Genomic DNA, 7,796 nt, shown 5'->3' on the forward strand with positions numbered 1-7,796 from the left:
AATTATCAGAGAAAATCATTATTTCAACCAATTTTAAAGGGGAAACCAAAAAGGTCAGAGCCTATTAATTTTGAAAAAGTGTCAACAACCAAACATAAGAAAAGGGGTTTTGGATTAAGCAAAAATCAACAAGGAGTCTATATGAAGATATTTCTCCTCATTTGCAACCCATTCCACATTCCAAGAGCAAAGAGCATTGTTCTCAGGCGATTTTGTGAGTTTGTGAGCAAATCGGGCCGTTTACAGGTGTGCGCTGCGCGTTGGGGTGGCACGCTGCGCGTTGGGTGATTTGAGCCAGTGCAAAATTACACAGGCGCTGCGCGTTGGAGCGTGCGCTACGCATTGGGGTGGCGCGCTGCGCGTTGGGTCACAGCGAAAGAAAAAACTTGTCTATGCGCCCAGATCGTGTCTAAACGCCTACAAAGCTGCAAGTAGGTGTTCTATAACTGATTTAATCAATTTGATAGTGTTGATAGTGTGTTTGAAGAGAGGAGATGATGTGTTGGGTGTAAGAAATCAAATGAAACCCTAAGCCCTTAGCAAAAAAAATTTTAAGGGTATGAAAGGACATATGAGTAATGGTGAAGATTTTTCTGCCCTTCCTTGGTGAAACATAGTTCCATGCCCATGTGAAAGCTTTGAGCCAAACAACACTTCATATTTTGGTCCATTTGTCAAACTGTCCTTATGACTGTTTTATGCCCAATACACTAAAACAGAATGTTCATTATGGCATAAGTCTCATGATATTTCGGTTGGTTTTTGAGCATGTATTGAAAAAGTAATTTCACCACACCTACAACCTACTATTGCAGACAGCATACATTTTGCAGACATTGTGTTTTCAGAGCTATGTCAGACACAGATTCATCTTATGAGCAGGGGTATGACAGTGATTCTACAGCAGAGGGTAATGTGCCACGAAGGTCTCGCAGAGGTGGCAAAGGTGGTAAGCCTCGTAGGGAAGAGCCTACTTCTTTGGATCAATTGCAGGCTTGCCCGCTTGCAATGGATTGTTTTCGTCGTCAGTCATGCTATCACTATTGTGAGCTAATTTCACAAATTCAGCATCATCGTGAATTAGCTCGTTTGTTCATTCTACATTTACATGATGGCCATGTAAACCTCGCCGGAGTTGATTTCATTTTGTCACCAGAAACTATTGCAGAGGCCACTGGGATACCAAATGTTGGAGAGCAATGGAATAAACGTCAGCAGTTAGAGAAATCTTACTATCAGCCATACATCAAACCTGGGTATATGAGGCACTTGAGCAGCATTTTTCCTTTTCAATACCTGAATGATCAGTTTGCACCTTTGATGAAACTCATCATTCGGTATTTCAGTTGTGAGGGCAGATTCTCCCGTCTTTATGCGTACCATGTCCGTTTGTTGATGCATTTTACAAGGGTACGTATAATGAACATTCCATACTTCATGTTTCGCAACATAGAGAAGATGGTGCCTCTTGTACAAAGGAAGACCCCAGCACAGCAGCATAATAGTATTTATCATTACGCGTTGATCAAGATCGTAGTGGTTCATCAGTTGGCACAGCAGGGCATCACTTGGGAGGATTTTATTTCTCGAGACCTTTTCACAGCACCACAGCCACCTCCTGAGATTGTTCATGATGAGGGAGGGCCTTCACATCAGCCAGACATTCCTGAGATAGAGCATGTCAGCGCTCCAGCATGTGTGACATATCAGTGAGGACACAGGGCCTTATTTGCATCTACACGATGAGTACTATCTGCACCTAGGGTGGAAGGGGTCTCGTTGACTTCGTCAGCACGGCGAGTATTATCTCCACATGGTATGGAAGGGGTCTCACCTTCTTCTTCGGTACAGGTACAGGTTCAGGACAGAGGAAAGGAGCCAATTTACGAGGAGGGCCATTCAGGTGGTCATGATATTGATGTTGCATTGAGTGATGTGGAAAAGACCGAAATTGATAGATTGAATGAGAAGTTGCTGAAGGCAGAATGTCAGATCAAATACTTGGAGCAGCGCAATAAACAGTTAGAGGACGAGCACACACTTATAGAGCTGCAACGAATCCGTGAAGACCGTAGGTTGGCCCGTAAAAGACCGGGTGATTTGACACCTGTTGCGCGGCAATTTGTGCTTGAGAAGGTCAACCGACACTTGGAGGGGTTGTTGGTGAAGGCCAATAGAGACAAGGACTTGCTTCGTCACATGAAGAATCATTACTGGGCCCGCATGCATGTTTGCAAAGCGAAAATGAAGATCCTTAAGAGGCGATTGAGCAAGGCACTTAAACGGCGGAAAAAACCCGATCCACTCCAAATTTTGGCCGAGGCTTCATTGGCGGGGAACAATACATGATAGAGGGTCATTACTCCAAATTTGGGCAAATTCAGAGAAATTTTTGTCATTTTTGAAAATTTTCTCCTAAAAACAGGTTTTTTGGTTCAACGCGCAGAGCGCAGCGCGCTACCCCTAAGATTGGGAGGTCCAAATCACAAATGGTTTGCATTTTTGGATTTGTCATAATGAAATGTACCTGATAAGCTATTGCCGAAGCATTTCATCGAGATCTGGATGGTCAAAAGGCTCAAAAACACCATGAAAACCACCTTGCTGCCACCTTTTGCCACAGCAGGAAGTACCTCTGGGAGAATGCAGTTTTGAGGGGGCAAATGAGCTCCAAATGGGAAAATTCCACTTGGGTTGGAAAGAAGACATCCAGGGCTTTCCAACAAGCCAACCTGAGCTCAATTTGGATGCCAGGAAGTGCCTCAAAATCAGCCTGAAAAGTGCGCTGTGCGTAGAGATCAGGGCGCTGCGCGTTGAGGATTTTGGCCAATTTTTCACCTTCCAGCTCAGGAATTCGGCCAGTTTTGACCAGTTTTGACTTGTGATGGGATTTTTCACCCTTCTTGATGTAATTAATGGAACTTTATGTTGACTTGACACTTATTTACCTATTCTAGATGATTCATTCATAAAATAGCAAAAAAATTAATGAATGAATTGGTTTCCTAGCTTATAGAGGCAAGTTGTTTTGACTGCCTAGATTGTAGTGCTTTGTTTAGAATTAGTTGAAATAGCTCCTAGGATGATGAGCTCGACCCCTAGAGGCAAGGGAATTTTTTAGCTTGCCTATATTATGTATTTTCTTAGTCATTTTCAGGGTTGGACTCTTTGGGAAGAGGCTTGGAGACTTTATTGTACATTTTACTTCAGCATTTTGGCAAAGGGAAGACCAGGGTTTTGCAGCACTATTTGGAACTCTTGTGGCTTTATGTCTTGATGGTGTGCTTCTTTCAGTACTTGTAAGTTTGTTATGTGTATCATTTTCCCTCTCTCATCTTCTGCAATTGAACAAATGAAGTGTTAAGGTAGAATTCATAAATTTGTTATGCTCTGCCTTTAAATTTGTTTAATTTTCCATGTTTTCTTCAGTTTAAGGAGAATCCTTGAGACTTCCTTGCTCTCCTTAGCTCCTCACCTGTCTGATCTATTCACCTCATTTCTTTAAAAGCATCAAAACAATTTCCTACCTTGCTCCAATCAAACCTCTGCAGAAACTGTGTCTCATTCCCGCACCCAAAATTGCTTTTCCCTTTGATTCAACAAAAAACCCCAAAAAAAATCACCTTAAAACCTCTGCACTTAATATCTAGCCTAAGATCAGTATTCCTTTTTGGTCATCTCATCCCCTTTGAAAACCTTTTGCCGAGATAGACCCGGAGAGAGCCCTCTCCTGTCCTCGTAGGGCTAGCTACGAGGCTAAGCGTGGTATGATGTTGCCTCGAGTTTTGCCTTCCTCAACCTGAGGCAGATTTGAGCGCTAACATAGTGGCAACCATACTGGGGAAGACTTCCCCGGTAAAGGATGACAAAGTGCAGATCTGATGCTGATGGTGGACAGCAGTCAGACACATATGCAGGCTGAAACATTCACCTGGTGACTCCAACTCGATCCAGACAGTCGAGTGCTCGCTGATCCATTTATGCAATGGTAGGGTATGTGGCAAACCCTGCACTGTGTGAAGCTGTAAAATATGTTAGAAATTGGTTAGCGGATTTTGAAATTAATGAAGATTTTTTCAGTGCCTTGCTTCAATGTTTGAAATCTCCAAAGTTCTCTTTTGAAGCTAAAACTGGTGTTTGTGAATTGGTTGTTGAAAGAGTTGAGAAGGAGATTCAGTGTTTAGATGAGCAGATCCAGTCATATGATTTCCAAGACCCTAAAAAGTTCTTGGAAATCCTTCCTCCTTCGAAACAAGAAATAATAGAATTGCCTACAGATGTTTGCATTGACAGTGTGCAGCTGGAGGTATGTATTGCAGAGTTGGGGCAGCAAACGGAGTCTGGCTTTCGCGATCCAATTGCGATGTACATGGAAATGTTTTTCAGTTTGACTGACAAATCAAGCTGTCTAATACATAGCCAGATTCATTACGTGCATGAAGGGCTGCCAGCAATTACATCTGTGTCCTGGTGGAAGCATTCTCAAGCGGCATCATTCTCAGGTTTACTTGAATGGTTGATCTGGCATTTCAGTATTACCTGATCTATTGTTTTTATAGCAAAGTAGGGTAGATTTTGTAAATAAATAAGCAGCCAAAAGGGCAGCATCTTGTTCCAGTTTCATTGCAGCTTTAGTTTGAAATTAGTTAAGCCAGTTTTTCAGTTATTTCAGTCTTGAGATCAAATCAGTTTGAGTTCAGCTTAAAATTGAGTCAAGAGTTGTGTCGATTTGTTGAAATAATGGACTCCATAGCCCAATGAATGGAGGCACTGTCTGCTCTCCCAAAGCTCTGCGGTTCTTGGCACCTCCAAGAAGCGGCAGCTGCCATCCCCATTGGAGCCAATGTTAGACTCCGTCTTGCCAGTCTGTTGTCTTGGAAAAGAGGAGTGCAACAAAATGTGCTTTAGAAGCTGTCTTGAAGATGATACAGAAAAAGACTCTGGTCAAGTAGGGAAGGTTAGAAAATATTTGAATAGTGAATTCAAGTTAAAGAATACTATCACTGCTGCCGTGCATGACCCAACTATACCTCAATGGGTACACATGGTTTGTGGGTTGTGGATGCCTGGAACGAGGTGCTTAAATGTTAGTACCATGGGTATATTTGATGTCTCTGGAGCTGTTCTTCCTAGAAGGAAACTGGTTTGCTCTATATGCAACCGGCCTGGTGGTTTGTGTATCCAGTGTAGAGTTGTGAAATGTTGTGTCTCTTTTCATCCCTGGTGTGCACATCAAAAGGGCTTGTTGCAAAGTGAGATTGAGGGTGAAATGGTGGTAGAGTATGTTGGTGAGATAGTGGGACTCCGTGTGGCAGACAAACGGGAAACTAATTATCACTCACGAGGTAAAATGCAATATGAGGGTGCATGCTACTACTTTAGAATAGACAAGGAGAGCATTATTGATGCTACTCGAAAAGGTGGCATTGCTCGCTTTGTAAATCATTCATGCACACCTATTTGTGTAGCGAAAGGTGATCTCTGTGAAAACTCAGAAAAAGGTAGTTTTCTTTGTGGTAAGAGATGTAAATGCTGGCGAGGAGATTACATATGATTATCATTTCAACCATGAGGACGATGGGAAGAAAATCCCTTGTTTCTGTAACTCATGAACTTGTAGACGATACTTGAATTAGCTGACAGCTTTCTGATGGAGTACACCTGCATTTTATCTTTGCAATTGAAAGTATAGCCAAGTCCTTTGTCTATATTTGCTATGAAATTTAGATGCCTGCCTGATGCATTCCTGTCTGCGGATGTATGGATGATGCATCTCATTTTTGTATTTGGCTTGACTACTATATGTACAGAGTAAAGTGGGCTACGAATCTATATATTGCTTCTGTTTGTTATGGCCGCACAGTATCGTGAAACACCAATATGTTGAAATTCTCTGATGTAAGCCTTTATGCTTCTACCTTGTGCATATAGTTGATCTCTTCTGACATATATCCTGTATGTTGCAAGTTTGTAAAATTCAAAAATCTCCTGAAAGGTGATTTTTGATCAAGATGTGCAGGTTAAGGAAATTTTGATTTGCAAGCTTGCTGCTTGTATTTGTAAGATCATGTCATCTCATCTTTATTGATGCTCAATATAAAAATGAAGTTATAATTGCATTAGAAGATGTGTTTTGCAGAGCCGTGGACAGGCTTTGAAGGTGCGCGCTACCCACTTGAGGTGTGCGCTACGCACACAGGGGTGCGCTACGCACTGGGTAGAGCCCACAAAATTTCTCTTATTCATCCAGACATTGGTATGCTGCTAGTGTTCGCTAGTGTTCATGAAGACTTCTGGAGATGTTTGAATTTTGAGAATTGTCAAATTATTAACGTCTTCAGGGTTGTGATCTGGAACAATGGGTATCTATGTGGCAGCATGGAAATGTGCCTTCAGCAAAGACACATGACATGGAATATTTTTATGCATTTTTTTTCAGTTGTTCAAGGCTTGGGAGTCATCCATCCCAACAAGATTCAGGATTTCTCCATTGTTGGTCTCTCAAAGCGACTTTTTGGACTATAATCTACGTATTGTCCTCTCTGAAACAGTTCATTTCGATTCAGAGTTGCCACATTTCAAGACAAAGGATGGAGTATACAGAGATCCATCAGGCAATAGGCGTGTTGTGTCATCACCTTTGATGTGGGTAGAAGCTCTTGACCTCATACTGAACAAATTGAAGAAGGCAAATTTAAAGTTTGATAAAATCAGGGCTATTTTTGGAAGTGGGCAGTAGCACGGGAGTGTTTATTGGAGAAAGGGTGCCTTGGAATCCATTCTAAAAGGAGTGAATCCAAAAGATCCTTTGGCTGTCCAGCTTCAGGATGCTTTCTCCACGAATGAATCACCTATTTGGATGGACAGTAGTACAACATCACAGTGCAGAGAAATTGAGAAGGTTGTCGGCGGAGCACTTGAATTGGCTTTGCTTACTAGTTCTTGTGCACATGAAAACACAGGACCTCAGATACGGAAATTATATCAGACACAAAAGGATGTCTATGATAACACTGAAAGAATTTCTCTTGTAAGTTCTTTCATGGCATCCCTTTTTATTGGTGGCTATGCAAATATTGATGAAACCGATGAAGCAGGGATGAATTTGATGGATCTAAGGGAAAGAACTTGGTCGAAGGAAGCCATAGAGGCCACTGCTCCAAACTTGGAAGAGAAACTTGGATCATTGGCTCCATCATATGCTCTTGCTGGTAGTTTGAGCTCATATTTTGTAGACAGGTTCATGTTTGACAAAAAACAAAATGTTTGGTTATCCAGTGGTCTGGAGACAATCCAAATAGCTTGGCAGGTTTGGCTTTGAATCATCCTGGAGACCTTGCAATCAGTTTGGGTACAAGTGATGTGGTTTTTGGAATTACAACTGAACCACACCCTGGCCTAGAAGGACATGTTTTACCCAATCCTGTTGATCCAAATTTCTATATGGTGATGCTGGTTTACAAAAATGGGTCACTAACACGAGAAGAGATTCGAAACCGCTGTGCAAATGGATCATGGGACACGTTCAGCAAATTAGTAGATCCGATTTGAAATTGTTTCAATCTGATCTTGAGAACGCCGTGTCAGAGGATTCAGCTGCTTTTGAAGAAGTTACATGTGAGCATTGTGAAAAAGAAGGAGATAAAAAGTAAAAGATCTAGTTTTATTAAAAATTGGTTTTTATTTAAAATAGCAAATGAAAAATGCCAAGTCAAAATACGCCTAAAACAAAACGAAGATATCCATCACAGCAGAAGAAATAGGATTCGATTCCTATTTAAGACTTCAGTTAATGA

The 7,796-nt window shown here is 41.6% G+C and overlaps 1 pseudogene; it reads left to right on the forward strand.

Annotated features, from left to right (window-relative positions):
* Positions 1–4,897: 4,897 nt before the first annotated feature.
* Positions 4,898–7,551, forward strand: LOC149211462 (xylulose kinase 2 pseudogene; annotated as a pseudogene).
* The last annotated feature ends 245 nt before the right edge of the window (positions 7,552–7,796 follow it).

The sequence above is a fragment of the Pinus tabuliformis genome, chromosome 1_1, assembly GCF_031772625.1.
Source record: "Pinus tabuliformis cultivar Carrire ecotype Pingquan chromosome 1_1, CPIR1, whole genome shotgun sequence".
NCBI lineage: Eukaryota > Viridiplantae > Streptophyta > Pinopsida > Pinales > Pinaceae > Pinus > Pinus tabuliformis.